This window comes from Carcharodon carcharias, chromosome 7 (genome assembly GCF_017639515.1).
Source record: "Carcharodon carcharias isolate sCarCar2 chromosome 7, sCarCar2.pri, whole genome shotgun sequence".
Lineage (NCBI taxonomy): Eukaryota > Metazoa > Chordata > Chondrichthyes > Lamniformes > Lamnidae > Carcharodon > Carcharodon carcharias.
Window position 1 is genome coordinate 180,039,920 of NC_054473.1, and position 16,407 is coordinate 180,056,326.

The window sequence follows — 16,407 nt, forward strand, 5'->3', positions numbered from 1 at the left end:
TGAGATCGTTTTTTTAAATTTAGCCTCCGGCTCTCATATTCCTAGCCCTGTGTCATTGGTACCTACATGGACCATAACAACCAGATCCTCCTCCTCCCACTGCAAGTTCCTCTCCATCCCAGAGCAGATTTCCTAAACCCTGACACCAAACAGGCAACACAGCTGCCTCGACACATGCTCTGTCCAGGGAACTGTGCCAATCTCCCTGACTATGCTGCCTCCTGCTACACTATATTCTTATTCACTCACTCCACTTGAATGGCCTCCTGTAGCATGGTGCCAAGGTAGGTTCACTCACCAATCTGCGGCCCTTGCTCTCATCCATACAAGCTGAAAGATCTTCAACCCTGTTGGCCAATTGCAAGGGCTGAGGCTCCTCCCCTTCTACCTTCTCAATCCTTACACCTGCCTCAGTTGCAGTTGCATCCTTCTGTCCCAGACCACTGATTAAGTCAGACCCCAGCCTAAGGGGTGTGACTGCCTATTGGAACTTTCCCCCTTCCTAATGCATCACATAAAGTGCCTGTAGCTCAGCTTCCAGCTCATTGACTCTGAGCTGAAGCTCCTCGAGTATTAGACACTGCAGACATGGTTACAATGGGTCATGCAGGTGTCCATGACAACCACACACTGCAGCTGCAATACATCACCTGCCCTGCCAACTTTATTGCCTTTACATTAATTAATTACTTCCCTAATTTTTTAAATGTTACTTAATGCTTCTCTCACCACCATTTATTATACCAATTTAAAACTTGATAATACAATAAACTTTATCACTTAAATAAAATGAAACAGCAGACTCACCAGCTTCTTATTTCTCTTCTGTTAGTGCCTCCTAATTAATTATAAGGTAGCTATTTAAAGGTTATTTAAATATTTCCTTTTTTTTTAAAAATTTCCAGCTCATTACACACCAACCCTAAGAGCAGTTACTCACCAACCAATCAACTTATGGCTTTCCTTTTCTGTCACTATTCATGTTTTTTTTCAAATTCAGGGCATGCCTGAACTTCCCCCGATCTCAGTTCCTCCCACAGGTCTGCCTCTCTCTGCCTCTCCTCCTGAAGGTAAGCGGTGCAGGCTGTGTTCTTTGGAGGTATTTGTCTGCTCCTCTGTCTGTGTTCTCCCCACAACTCTGCCTCTTGGCCTCTCCCACAGGTCTGTGTTCCTCCCGCAGGTCCACCTCTCTCCCCGATCTGTGTTCCTCCCGCAGGTCCACCTCTCTCCCCGATCTGTGTTCCTCCCGCAGGTCCACCTCTCTCCCCGATCTGTGTTCCTCCCGCAGGTCCACCTCTCTCCCTGCCTCTCTCCCTCAAGGTAAATCCCAAGGTGGGAGTTAAACTCAATTAATTAATTTTTAAAAATCTGGAATTGAAAGCTAGCCTCAGTAATGGTGACCATGAATCTATTATTGGTTGTTGTAAAAATCCATCTGGTTCACTAATACCCTTTAGCGAAGTCTGTTGTCCTTACCCGGTCTGGCCTGCATGTGACTCCACACCCACAGCAATGTGGTTACCCTTAACTGCCCTCTGAAAAGGCACTCTCAGTTGCAGCAAATAGGGATGGGCAACAAATGCTGGCCTTGCCAGTGATGTCCACTGATCCCATGAAAAAATAAAGAAAAGAAGCATTAACAGTGGCAGATTTTTATCCCACGTCCTGGAGTCCAGCTGTTGAGGTCAATTTCAGCATTTCAACTGCCTATTGGCAGAGATCAGTCAGGGAAGAATGGGAATGGACCCAGGACACTTGTGGGCCTCTAATGTTCAGTTCTGTGCTAGTTACTGAACTTACCGACTTGAGTCTATGTATCAAGACGGCTGATTGCAGAATCCAATTTGCCACCGCTTAATAAAAGGGAAATATGCTGAGTGCTGTACTTAGGATATAAAGGACTGCAGTAAGTGACAACATGTGCAATTGATCAGCTTGGAAAACACACTCAAGCCTTGTTGTCCTTAGTTCCAAATGCGGAGTAATTTCTTTAAATCCCAGATGTGCTAAATAAATCAGAGAAAATCCATTTTATTTCTGTAATCTGAAGATTCATTCAGACAGCTGAACAGCCTTGCTGTTTAAATATAAATGTTTAACTACGCAGGCACTTTTTATCTTTTATAAAATTAAATATATTTTTAGATGCTGTGATGAACATTTCTGCTGTCCCTCTATGCTGTTTTATTATGCTGCAGCAACATGCAATCCGGCAGTGGGATTTATTATTTTGGATGCTGCTGTATAGAGGCTGTGTTACCCAACTTGTCATCTGAGAGGTTTAGGCTAATTAATCTAGCAGAACCTGAAATTAAATCCCACCATGACAGTTCGAGAATTTTAATTCAGTGCAAAATAAAAAAGAAAGAGCTGGCATCTGTGAAAGTGACTATAAAACTGTTGGATTGTCATTTAAAAACCCAACTGGTTCACTAACCTACCTACCATCACTGCCCATTCAAGGCTTACGTGTTATCCCAGACCCGCAAAATGTCCCTCTGAAGTGGACTAGCCAGTAATTTTAAAAGAGGGCCCAACATCTTCTCAAAGCAACTGGAGATGAACAACAAATATTGGCAAAAAAAATTTGGATTGACACGCGATGTAGGAGGGTGGTAATCTTCCATGTCAGGAAAATCAGTGAATTTTGGCAGTTTGGGATTTAGTGTTATGGCACAGCCGATGGTAAATGCTGGGTTGTACAAATACCAAAGGGAAACAAGAAACAACTGCCACAACTTGTCTTGCAGTTTGTATAAAATTCGACATGCGTGCCTTAAATTCAGTAGTAATAAGACCACTAAGTCTTATAGGTTTTACAAAACTAGATTAAACATTTATTAGTGAGGAGTGACTTTTAGATACATGCATAGATCTACAAATTACTACTATGATAACTTCTAAATCCCCTAATCAATCTAACTCTCAGTTACACTTTTGTTAAGGCCACAGTAAGACTCATAGATTTTAAAAGGCCCCAGGCAAAGAAACAAGATACCCTGAACAAGTTGAATTCGAAGTGAATTTTCTTAACTTCAGTTCTTTGAAAACAGCAGCTTGAGACATAGATGCTGAAGGTTTTTCATACTTGTTAGATCTCAAAATGCTGACCCTTTTGCAAAGCCTTCACTCCTTTATACATACTTTCCTCTTTGAATGCAAATTCCCATTGTTTCACTATGTTTTTGGACTTTATCTTCCTGATAATTAAAACATCTCATAGCACTAATTTTTAACAGTAATCTTTGGGGAAAATAAACACACTGGGCAGAATTTTACAGCAGTGGGATGTTACGTTCCCGCTGAAGTCAACGGGATTTATAATGATGCTCCGCAATTTATGGCCCTGTCCCCGACAAAATGGGGCCATAAAATTCTGCCCACTGTTTCTAAACTTCACCTGGCTAGGTAACACATTTCACCCCTCCTTTGAAAACAACCTAGTCTGGTTGGCAGGAAAGTACATGTTTCAAAACAGCACAGAAGCGATGTGCACTAGGTGACCTTCATTTTGGGTGAACTGGAGGTAAGTGCGCAGCAACATTCTGCAGAGCTCGCCAGGATTGCCTGTTGCTTTGCAGGCTTCAGGGCGCCGGCGGTCGAGGTTAAGTGCCGCCCTGCTTCGGAGATGACTTGCGAAGGTGAGGGGAAGCAGGGGGCAAGTGCAGCTCTGCCGTTGAATATAACGCAAAGCATTCAGGGTCGGGGGGGGGGCTGGGTTAGGGTGAATGAGGGAAGTGGCCACACATTCAGGAAACCTGTACAAAGTGACCATTCCTCTGCAGCTGAGACAGTTCAGGCGCAGCCACATTGATATGATTGGGGTAGGGCTCCTAGCTTATCTGCCCACTCAAGCATCACAGAGGCATCAAAGTGCCACCAAGTTCTCCAGATCTCCCCCACCCCTGATCTGCACAGGCTGCAAATTCATGAGCAGTTTAGTGGATAGCAGAGCAGTTAGAATACACAAGTTGTACAATCTCCTCGCTAAAGCTGGCCATGGGGCAGTCACTGCTGGAGGCACTCACAGCCCCTTGCAATGTCCACATCCCGGTTTGGACCAGTCTCCCCCATGGTTCAAGCTAACAGGGCAGCCATGCAGTGCACTAGTCTCTGGCCATCTAAGTGGGGGCTCAGCACTCTGCAGGAAGCGTGAAAGAGCCAGCACATATAACCAAGACAGGTTCTTAGTACACTCATGTGAATCATGTGTCCCCCTCTTTCATCCTGCGGGAGGAGTACGTCAGGGTCATGGAGCCTGGTGAACTAGCTGTATGTCTGATGGCCTACAGAGCATGAAGAAGATGGAGGAGAGAGTGATTGAGGCTCCTGGCTGCACAGAGGCAGGAGAAGCAATCTCAGGAAGAAGGGGCAGCTGGGGCTCCCACACATGCTGCTCAAGAGCTGCTCAGCAAGCCGTGCCAGGTTAGTGCCTAGCGACACCCAGGGTCTATAGATGCCGCCTTTCATTCCTGCAGATGACCGAGAACCAGAGTTGCTGAAAACTGTGAACGTCTCAGGAAATGATCGCTCACATCGGCCACTTAGTGCAGGATTTGGCACCAAGGGGACATGGAGGGCATCCACTGCTGTGAAAGTGACCACAGCGCTCAATTTCTGTGCAAGTGGCTCCACAGGTGACCTCTGTGGGATCTCACAAGCCTCCACCCACAAATGTATCCATGAGGTCACAGATGCCACCTTCTCCGTGGCACATGACTTTATGAGTTTTACTCGGGACCGGGACAGCCAGGACGCAAGAACGATTGGATTTGCCAGATCTTGGTGAAGGGTGTGATTGACTGCGCTCATGTGGTGCTCAGTGTGTGGCGTAACACACGGTGGACTTCATCAGCCACAAGGGATTAAACTCGCTGAATGCGCAGCTGGTGTGCAACCACCACAAACACTTGCTGCAGTTGTGTGTATGGTTTCCAGGGAGTTTCTGGCCTCCAGCAATTCTCCTAGTGTCGGACACCTGGGAAGTCCCTGCCACCAACTGCTGTGGGTCAGACTGTGCGATGTGCTGACCAGATTGTGACCCTGATGCTACTCTAAAGCTATGTCCCACCAAAGTGTGTGCCTCACGAGGGTGTAGATGAGCGCTGTGATGGGTCTTCAATCGTGGTTTCAGCAGATTCCTCTTCCGAGGTGTCTTCGGGACTTGATTGGAGGCCCTGGGTCATGGACTCTGTTGGCTGTTTGACAGATGTGCCTCCGAAAGCAAGGATAGATGATTAGTGCATTGGCAGATGCCTGTGAAGGAGGAAACATCACTTACAGCATGGTCATCTAATGGATGTAGCATTGCTGGATCCTCACTTGGTAGAGCAGCACCGAGCTCACCGTTAGCACAAGACTGGTCCAGATCCTTGCTGGCCAGCTGGATGGCTCTGTTTTCAAAGTCAGTGAGGACTTTGATTTCGAGAATTCCGCCACCGGTCTGTGACCTCTCTCTCTTGTTGTGTGCCAGCTCGTCCTGCATGAATACAGATGAAGAGAGTGTAAGCAGGATGCCTGCCAAGCCAGATGATAAGGATGCCTGGCATGTGTGGGTGTTGAGTGGTCCCATGGATGGGATGAGGACAATGAAGTTGAGTTTGAGAGGGTAAAAGGTGATGTTCCTTGCACTGGCAATGAGTGAGATCCCTGTGGATGTGTGCTGGGTTTGTGAGTGTGTGAATGAGAGTGATGAGAAGAGTGACTTACCCTAGCGGAACGGAGGAGATCATTCATCCTCTTGCGGCACTGGGTGGGCTGTCCTCTTCTGAAGGGCGTTGGCGCTGACCATGGCTGCCAACACTTCCCAAGCCGGATTGGTCATGTTGCTGCCCATCCTATGGCCAGAGCGGAGGTACAGGACATCTCGGCGGGCCTCCACAGCATCCAGCAGTCGCTCGGGGGACCCGTCATTAAACCGGGGGGGCCGGTGCGGGACGGGGTGGGTACTGCAGCCTTCTTCAGTTTCAGGGCCATGTCTTCCCTGCAGCAGTGGTGGGCTGGAAGCACTGAGCGCTGCGCTTACAGCTGGACTTTAAACATGGCGCCCAGCATGATCAAGCGGCGAGGTGATGGCAGGTGAGCGGGCGAATGAGAATCCACCCATCATGGAAACGGTGTGTTTCCCGGGACTGTATAAATAATAAGGTGGGTTTGGGATGATACGGCATGAAAACCCACCATCGCAGCCGACAGGTGAAAGCTCATTTTACCCACCCGCTAACACACTTAGTGCAAAGTTGGGAAAATTCCGCCCAAAGTATCTGACTTTCGATAATATTGCACCTCTGTTTGTCCAATTTCCAATTTGTTTCAGACACACAGGCAAAGAATCTAAGAAATTCAATAATGTCACTAATTCCTGCGGAATGGGCGTTTGCACAATACTGTCTGGCGACGGGAGATGACTGAGTGCATCTGCATTTGCAATGTGTAGGCCAGGACAGTATATAGAAGTATACTCGTACACAGATAATGTCAGGACCCATCGTTGTATTCTTGCTGACACTATTGTCAGGATGGCCTTGTCCTCGCTGAATAAACCCATGAATAGTTTATGGTCTGACGCAATGGTGAAATGGTGACCATGCAGGTACTAGTGGAATTTCTTCACTCTGAATAACACCAATAAACTTTCCTTCTCCAGCTGAGAATAACCCTTCTTGGCTGTGGAGAGGGTTCTCGGAACAAAGCCATTGGGCTTTTCAGACCCATCTTCCATTCTATGGGTTAACACAGCTCCCACTCTGTAGGGAGAGGTTTCACATGTTAAAACCAACTCAATTGAAGGGTTGCAATGTACCAATAGACACAGTAAATGCAACAAATATTTTGCTTTCATGAAGGCTTCTCCCTGTTGTAACCCACCAAAGCCATTGGTAATTCTTTTTTAGTAACGAATGTAACGATGCCAAAACAGTTGATGGGTTTGGTAAGAAACGATTATAGTAGTTGATGATGCCCAGGAAGGACCTGAGTTCCGTTGCATTGGATGGTGATGGCACATCTTTTATTACCTGAACTTTGTCTTCTATCAGCTGCAGTCCCATGGCATCCACTCTGTGCCCTAGATAAGTCACTTTGGGTACCTGAAATGTGCACCTTTCTTTCTTTAACCATACGCCGGCTTCTATGAGCCTCCTAAGCAAGTCCTCCAGGATGGTCAAGTGTCCTGTTTCGGTTAACCCTGTGATGAGGACATCATCTAGATATTCAATTACATATGGGAATCCTTGCAAAAGGCTCTCCACTGTTCTCTGGGAGATAGCACACGGTACCGTGTGCTAATGGTTACTTACTCCCTCGATGTGCAATCGAGCTCTAGTTGCTGGTAAGTGTGGCTCATATCCAATTTTGTATAGGACTTGCTTCCAGCCAGTGTGTCATATAAGTTATCCATCCTTGGGATAGGGTACTTGTCCAGAATGGCTGCCTTATTTACAGTCAATTTATACTCTTCACAGTATGTATGGTATGGTCAGGTTTAACCATTGGAACTATGGATGCAGCCCATTCCGAGAATTGAACAGGTTGGTTAATGCCCAGAGTTTCCAGCTGGCACAGCTCTCCATCAACCTTTTCTTTCAATGTATAAGGCACAGGTCTTGCCTTAAAGAAGTGAGGTGTTGCCTGTGGCTCCACATGTATCTTGACCTGCACACGTTTTAATTTCCCGAGTTCATCCCAATAAACCATGCTGTATTTTCTTAGAAGTTCTGGAACTCCATCATTTTAGGTGAAATATCTCAGGCCAGTTGAGCTCGATCTTCTGTAGCCAGTCTCGGCCTAAAAGACTGGATCCTTCTCCTTTCAGAATTATTACAGGCAACTAGGCTGTCTGTTGCTTGTAAGAAACTGGTACTTTGGCAATGCTCTTTACCTGAATAGATTCTCCAGTGTATGCTTTTAGTTTAGCAGTTGTCCACTCCAGGTTTATTGGCTGTCTACCTTCATTAAGGTACTTGAAATTCTGATCTCTCACAACCGTAGTTGAGGCACCCATGTCCACCTCCATTGTTAGTGGCTTCTCAATAACTAGGATTGTCACAGTGATAGGTTCGGTTCTTACAGTGGTGACGTTATACAGGGAATAAATGTCAGCGTCAGGAGCGTCAGTCTCTGTTGTATCCTTTAATTCAATCATGTTGATTTGCTGCTTTTCAGACTGCTTCAGGCTGCTAATCCTTAACTCCACAAACTAATCAGTCCTTGTTAGGGGGAATACAGTGAGAATTTATTGAAAGGGAATGACTTAGAATCTCCAGGCAGTTAGTGCCATCGAGTACATTAGCAGTCAAGGGTTACCAGATGAACCTTGCACACCCTTAGGGCCTGCAATCACCAGAAAGGCCTTGGGAAATAGACTGGAGATGGAGGATGAACACAAGGTAGATTAAGTGTGCTCTTCAACAGATAAGGAAAGGACAGATGGTCCCCTTCTTAAATAGGGGGAGAAGGCTCTGCCTGGGTGAGGGGGGATGTACCTAGAACCAGAGATATCTGTTTAATGTAAACCTATATGCTGACAAGATTGGAATCTGAATAACGTTTTTGTACGTGATCAATGATGTATTAATAAGCTGTATACTTGTAATTTGGTAGAGTGCTACCTCAAGCTGCTTTGAAGTGGTTCTCGCCTTGTAATTGCTCGAATAAACGATTGTAACATGTACCTGAGCCTCCTGTGGTTTGTTGGTCAAAGATACCACAATTGGTGTAGTCGGCAGGATACTCGGATTGGATCCTCGGGACAGCTTTGCAAAGTGGGTGAGTGTACTTAACTTATCATCCGTAGTTAGCGCAATAAGCCTATCCAAGAATGGTCCAGTCAACTATCAAAAGAATCGGGAGGAGGACTCAGGACAGGAGGCGCCGGGGTAGGAGACGGAGCCGCGCTGGCAGGCTAGCGGAACTGAAGTTGCGCAAGAAGGCCAGACCACTACCATTAGAGGAGGCGGAGCCATGCTGGTGGGCTATGGTTTGAAATAGAACCATAGTTGAAGCCGCACAGAGGCCAGCCTCCTGGGGAAAACAAATAGATCACAAGTAACTAAGTTATCAGAGCCCCGCGAACTAACTGCACAGAGACAGATGGAATAGAAGAATAAAATGCCGTTAGGGAAACAGGAAAGTGCTATGGATCTTGACTGGGGAGCCGTGTACTCCTTCACAAGGTTCATAACAGAACAACAGTCAAAATTAATTAAGAAAATGCAGAAGGATAATAGGGACCCAAAAGGTCCCCTACTGAATTTTCTGTAATTTAAAAAAATGAATTGATCTAAGTTACAAGAGCTGTTTGTGCTGAAGAGACAGAGAGAGAGAGAAAGGTGGGGTACCCCTGGGGTTGGAGGGGTGGGGGAGTTAATGAGCAGTGACAGGCAGGAGCAGAGGAAATGTGAGCTTTAGTCAGTTTGACTGTCCCTATTGGTGGAGCCTTCAAGATCCCTTTATTCCCCCCATCGTCACTTGAAGTTTCGTTTAGAGTATGAAAGTTTTAAGTCGTTAAGTTCAATGTTATAGGAATAATAATACATGCCTTTATATATGTGTTTGTTTGTGTGCAAGGAAGCATTTGTATCTGAGCTTTACTGTGTTTACTTCCCTAAATTGTCATTTGTATGTGGAGTTGAGCACTTTCGAGTCAAAAGCCCCATTTGATTAAAGGAAAAGTATACTCAAACATTCCAAAGTTTTGAGTATAAGGTTTGAGTTGAGATTTTTGGCAAAAATCGCAAGTTGAAGGTATTGTAAAGGTAAAACAGGATTTGCCTTTGTTTGAGATGAACCAAATTTGTACCACCCCCTTGCAAACTAGTAAGGAGTAACCCTTATCACCAGCTTCCAAGCTGATTAAGATTGATACATACAAGTTAGATTAGCTCATAAATGTTGGTATTCCAAAATTCTGAGGAAAAAAAAAATTACCTGGAATTCAAAAGGATTCAAAGAAATCCAAAAGACATAAACACATGGTCTAGATGGTTCCATTGGATAAAACAAGGTTTCTTTTGAAGAGATGAATTAAATAGGAAAGGAAACCTTCATCCCAACAGCGCTGTTATTTGAATTTGGGACAATCTTGAGATGTGAAAAGTACAGTGTAATTTAACAGGTTATTTTTGAATAACTAGGATGCTATCTAAGATAAAGAATGTGTTGATAAACGTATGGGATTTTTAATCTGGATGCAAACCAATACACATGAGAAAGAGATAGTTTTAATTTTGATAGTGTAAATTACAGTTCTTACAAAGTTTGGTTCCGCTGAAGTTCTCAAAAGGGAATTTTTATTTTTAAAAGGTTTGACAACAATTGACACTAATTCAAATGCTGTAAGCTTTTGGCAATTGTCAGTCTGTCACCAAAATATAAAGTTAAGCTCAAGATCTTGACAAAGTTTGGCAGAAATCCAATTCTTGGACGAGCTAATGAACCTGGGATGGTTCTAAAAAAAGGGTCAGTCAAAATTTATTGGGTTACTTTTGAGACAATAAAATGCTGTTTAAGAAGATAAGGAAGCAAAACATGTCAATGCCTGATTTCTGTTTTAAAACTGTTATGAGAATACTTTATTGAACTGTAAAGTCTCTCCGGACAACCTGAACAAGATGGTAGCTATCGCATGTGTAAAATGGTATGAGGAAAGGATTAAGGGTAGGAAAAAGAGCCAGGGAAAGAGGATACAATTTACAAACTGTTTTAAGAGAACTGAATTTGATAATCTGGCCATTAGCTGAGAGATTGGAACCGCGCAGGGGGAGATAAGCAAAGATCTAGAGACAGAGATCCTCGTTGACATGGAATAGTTAATATGTCCTAAAGAGCAAGGAAACTTTTTAAGCAATCAATACAATAGAGAAATTGACCTCAAGAGAATGTTAGGATGATCATAGTCAGGGTAAAAAAACTTTAGAGGTAAAACTGTGTGGAATCTGTAATTGAGGCAATTGAAGGGTAAGGAGAAATAATACTTAACAATAATTTACCACAAGATGGATACAGGTAAAGGGAAAGCTGGAAGAAGGCTAAATAGATATATTACTGATTATATTAATGTGCCTACGAGCTACAAAATGTAAGACCACAGGATTAATAACATGATGACAGGCAGAGTTAAGCAGCTCCCAGAGAGAACCGTCACTGGAAGTGAAGATACTTATCCATTGAAAGATAGGATAACAAGGTGCATTGTAGAATTGTGTAGAGGTCCGACGTGGGACAGCAGAGGAGGTAGGGGGCTGGAAGGAATGGATGGGGTGCCTTCCCAGATGGATTCAGATCAGGGAACTAATTTCACAGGAAGAGTCGTTAAAGAAATGTGTAAACTTATGGAGATTAAACAGAAATTCCACATTTCCTACCACCCACAGAGCTCAGGGATGGTGGTAAGAGGATGAACCAAACTTTTAAAAAAAATCAATAGCACAAGTAATTCAAGAGACAGGGAACAGCTGGGAAACAGTGTTGGGCAATATTCTGATGCGCCTTAGGGTTACCCCAAGCAGGACCACTGGGTTCACCCCATTTGAACTAATGACAAGGAGGGCAATGCAGTTACCCGAGGGAATCATAGTAGGAGTGGGAGATGTAGGACCACTAAAAGGAAGGGTGCGAGACTATGTGAGGGAAATGAGTAAACAGTTGCATGAGTTAAGGAAGGAAGTCAAAGACTGACAGGTGATTAAGGACATGAAATCCAAAGAACGACAATGGACCCCTCCCCCAACTGGGGAATAAGGTAATGGTTAAAGATGCTCCCGAAAAACCTGGGTTCGCACCCAAGTGGGTGGGACCGTATGAGGTAATCATGACCAGCGATACATGCGTGTGCATGGACTTTAGGGGGAGAGGAGCACTGGAAGCACTGGTCATGTTTGAAGCCTTTTATTAACTGATTCTATCCACAGAACTAATCTCAACAACCGACCGGTGACGATTAGGATGGTTATCTGCGTAAGTTCACAGAATGTTAATGGCATTGTCGACGCTCATGGGCATGGTGATACTGGAACAAGGTCGGGGATTATCATGGCTCATTCCACACTGCAACAGGGACTTTGGTACAGCACAGACAGTGCCAAATGCAACATGATAACGTACATCATGAGCTCGTACCCGTAGTCTTGAACATATCCGGTATAGCCCTGCCCCAGTGGTGCTCAATCCATACTCGTGCACTTTATACGGCTCTAATGGGCCAGTTAATGACTGGTCAGTTTAATGGTGGGATGCGATCAATGGTTATACCTCCAGGTTTAGGAGGGAACTGAGTTAAGCGCAGCCGGATAAATGATGCCGCTACGATATTCAAAACAGGGACATCAATGGTTAATTCTATTGACCTGGCAAATGTTAACCAGAAGGTCCGGACCTTGAGCTCCAAGCTTAAGGAAATTTTAGAGCGGGGACAGGGAATTCACAACACCCAGTTAAACACAGACCAGGACATGACGCAGTTAATTCAAAACCTGGCTACCATGCTCGAAGGTCACGCGGGGACTATCAATAAACTGATCAGGATAGGAAAAAATATTTCAGATGAAGCGAGCAGAAATGATGTTTGCAGCACCTGATCTTGGGCACTGGAACAAGCCCGAGAGAATTGAAGACAGATTAATGAAGGGGTAGTTCCCTTATGGGTAACTAATGAACATTTATTTAATCTTTCATGACATAAGGATCATGACTTGATTGGTTGTCGGCTCAGAGATTTAACACATGTATATAGAATGAATGTTGAATGTATCGTGAATAACAATATGCTAATAGGTATTGTCTTATGGTTACCTGTTATACCCATGCCAATACTCAGCAGAACATTATATAGAGTAGAAAATATTGGGGTGATACTGGGTGATTATATATTAGGTACCATGACATTCTGCCATATGCATTAGATATAGAAGGGAATATAGTTAGCACCACATTAGAAGGGTGTAGCATAGAGACCACCACAGTAGTAAGCTCACAGTCAATATATGAAACGGAAGAAGCTAGGTGCAGATTTAAAGCAGCAGCAAACTGTACAATAGAACCAAATGGGCTGCAAAAGAAACGACCCATGTTGCATACATGGGGAATGGGAGATATTGTATCACCACGTGGCATCAAACGATCCAGTGCGGGAGGAACCTGATGTGCCCCATCCACCATCATTCAGTGTGCCTAGAACCGCAGGTGCCAGCAAGGATGGGGAAGTGGAACTGGTCGAAATATACCAGAGGGGAACGGCTACTATACAGGTCATGGAAAACCTTAAGGATAACCTGACACAGTATTTGAACCAGTTGTCCTATGAAATTCCCTTATTACCGAAGCACCTAACTGTGATTCAGAGACAGGCTTAGCAAATGTATAGAACTATACACTGCAGCAACAGGGCCTTAAAAGAGGATCTCGAGCAAACAGATTCCTCCACCTGGTGGGAGGATCTCTGGAACTGGGGCTCTAATGTACAAATACACCCATGGATTCAGACTATCTCCCAAGCCCTGGTTGTGAGCCAGCTGCCATTAGTTATGTGTTTAACATACTTGATTCATTGTACCCGAAGGCTGCAAAAGAGGTGGTGCTGGGGGAATTTTAACAGGTGGAGAAGAGGTTTAGCAAGTCAGAGGCCCGAATTGAAGGGCCAGATAATACAGAGGGCCTGACCTTGTATATTTACAATCCAAAGCTGGATGGTGTGTAAAGGGATGGACAGTACCATTGTAGTTGGCTAACTTGGGCTAGGCCAAGAGCCAAAAGGAGGGATTGTCAGGAGGAATACAGTGAGAATTTATTGAAAGGGAATTACTTAGAATCTTCAGGCAGCCAGTGCCATCGAGTACATTAGCAGTTAAGGGTTACCAGATGAACCTTGCACACCCTTAGGGCCTGCAATCACCAGAAAGACCCTTGGAACTAGACTGGAGACAGAGGATGGAGACAAGGTAGATTAAGTATGCTCTTCAACAGATAAGGAAAGGACAGATGGTCCCAGCTTCGAAAGGGGGAGAAGGCTCTGCCTGGGTGAAGGGGGATATATGTACCTAGAACCAGAATTATCTGTTTAATGTAAACCTATATGCTGGCAAGATTAGAATCTGAACAATGTTCTTGTACGTGATCAGTGATGTATAAATAAGCTGTATACTTATAATTTGGTAGAGTGCTACCTCAAGCTGCTTTGAGGTGGTTCTCTCCTTGTAATTGCTCGAATAAACGATCGTAAACTGTACCTGAGCCTCCTGTGGTTCATTTGTCAAAATTACCACAACAGTCCCGCAGCATAACTTTTAAGGTGTCCTTGAAGTTGCAGTGTTCTGTCAACTGCTTGAGGTTCGCTACATAAGTTGCGATGGATTCTCCTGGAGCCCTAACTCTGGAACTAAATTTAAAACGCTGCATTATTATAGATGGTTCCAGCTGGAAGTGTGTTTCCATGAGGCCCACTAATTCATCATAGGACTTAGAACTGGGCGCACTCGGGGCTGTCAGGTTGTGGATGAGGTTGTATGTTTTACTGCAACATACACTCAAGAGAATTGCTTTCTGCTTTTCCTCCACGGTAACTGTTTTTCGCTATGAAATAAAACCCGAGGCGCTCTACATAATGTCTCCAGTCCCCTGTAGCTGTAGTATATGGATCGATCCTGCCAGAGAGTGGCATGACTGGGGAATAGTCTTTCTTTCCTTAAAATTCGATGTACTCACAGTAACAGGGTGAGGCTCAGGATCAGAGCAAATTTAACTTCATCGCCAAGTATAATGACTCAACGGAGCAGACAGGTTCCAACAAGAAACAGCTAAACTTTATTGCAAATTACTTTTCAGGTACTATACACTCAGCCAGGACTCTCATCAGGAAACCCCACGCAAAGGTTGCTCACTGGTTGAAGCCTCCACAGAACATCATATGATCCCTGATAGACAGCAGGAGGGGCTATACCCTCAGTTACCACAGCAAAATTACCCTATCCCAGGAGATTGTCTTGGTTATGACACTGATGGACGTGGGATGTTGTGCTTTTTAATGTTACGTTTGCCCCTAATTGTATAATGGATTGCTGTGCTGGAGTGGCATTTTAAAGGAGAATCAAGTACAAAATCAAAAAGTACAGATGATAAACAGGCAGCTTTTGTTTTTCCAATTTGAAGTTGATGACAGTTCTATTGATATATGAATGATTAAGCATTTTCTAGGACATGTTATGGAATATTCAGCGCGTATTAAATGTATTTGAATCTTATTCAACGGGTCATGGTTAGTGCACATGCTCGATTTCAATCTTGTGGCCACTGAGATGAAGGAGGGCCACTCCTGAGGCCCACTCACCAACCTAGGCTGCCCATCGCTATTATAGCTCCTTTAATGCAGCAAACATCCCAAGGCACCTCACAGAGGTGCTATCAAATAAAATTTAGCACTAAGCCACAGCTTGGTTAAAGGGGTAGGTTTTGGGAAGCATCTTAAAGAGGAAGGCAGAGATAGATTTAAGGAGGGAATTCCAGAGGTTGGAGACTAGGCAGTCAAAGGCAAGTCTGCCAATGGTGGAGCAATGAAAATCAGGAAAGTGTAAGAGGTCAGAATCGGAGGAGGTCAGCAATCACATTAGTGTATTATTGGTGTTCTCATGAAACCTGCCACTGCCTGGAAGGTTCCCCCCCAAAACCAGACAGCACCCTGACTTGGAAATATGTCGCCATTCCTTCGCTGGTCAAAATCCTGGAACTCTCTAACAGCAGTGTGGGTGTACCTACACCACATGGACTGCAGCAGTTCAAGAAGGCAGCTCACCACCACCTTCACATAGGCAATTAGGTTTGGGCAATAAATGCTGGCCTAGTCAGCGATACCCACATCCCATGAATGAGCAAAAAAAAAGGCCTGCTAAGAATTACAAGCAATTAATTTATCGGTGTGTATCATCAGGCTGTGAAAGATTGAGCAGGAACACCAAGTCAGTCTGCCACTGGTGATAACACTATCACTAATTCTGTTGCATCGGTATTTGTCTCTCATACTTCAGGCATTCTGATTCAAACTGTTAATAAAAGCGAGTGAGAGAGAGAGGTAGAGAGAGAGAGAGAGAAAGCCAATCATTTTATGCTGCTTTCTTCAGACCCAGAGTTTGATATTTACAAGCACCCATAACTCCAGTGGACAAAAGGAAAAAGCAGAGAAAATCAAACATCTCTTCTGACCTGGAGCTGGATATTTGTAAACTTTCTTCAACATCAATTACCCAATCGAACTTGGGCTTTGAGATCTTAAAGGAAAAGGCAAAAAAATTAATGTAACAAACACAGAATCACACAGTGCAGAAGAGGCCCTTTGGCTCATCGAGTCTGCACCGACATGTGAGAAACACCTGACACTTATAGGTCAATAACAAATGAACCACAACATGGCTGCAAAATAAT

At 44.3% G+C, this 16,407-nt stretch overlaps 1 pseudogene; it reads right to left on the reverse strand.

Moving 5' to 3' along the window:
• LOC121280081 overlaps positions 1-8,143 on the reverse strand; it is a 202,516-nt pseudogene extending 194,373 nt beyond the window's left edge.
• Positions 8,144-16,407: the final 8,264 nt, after the last annotated feature.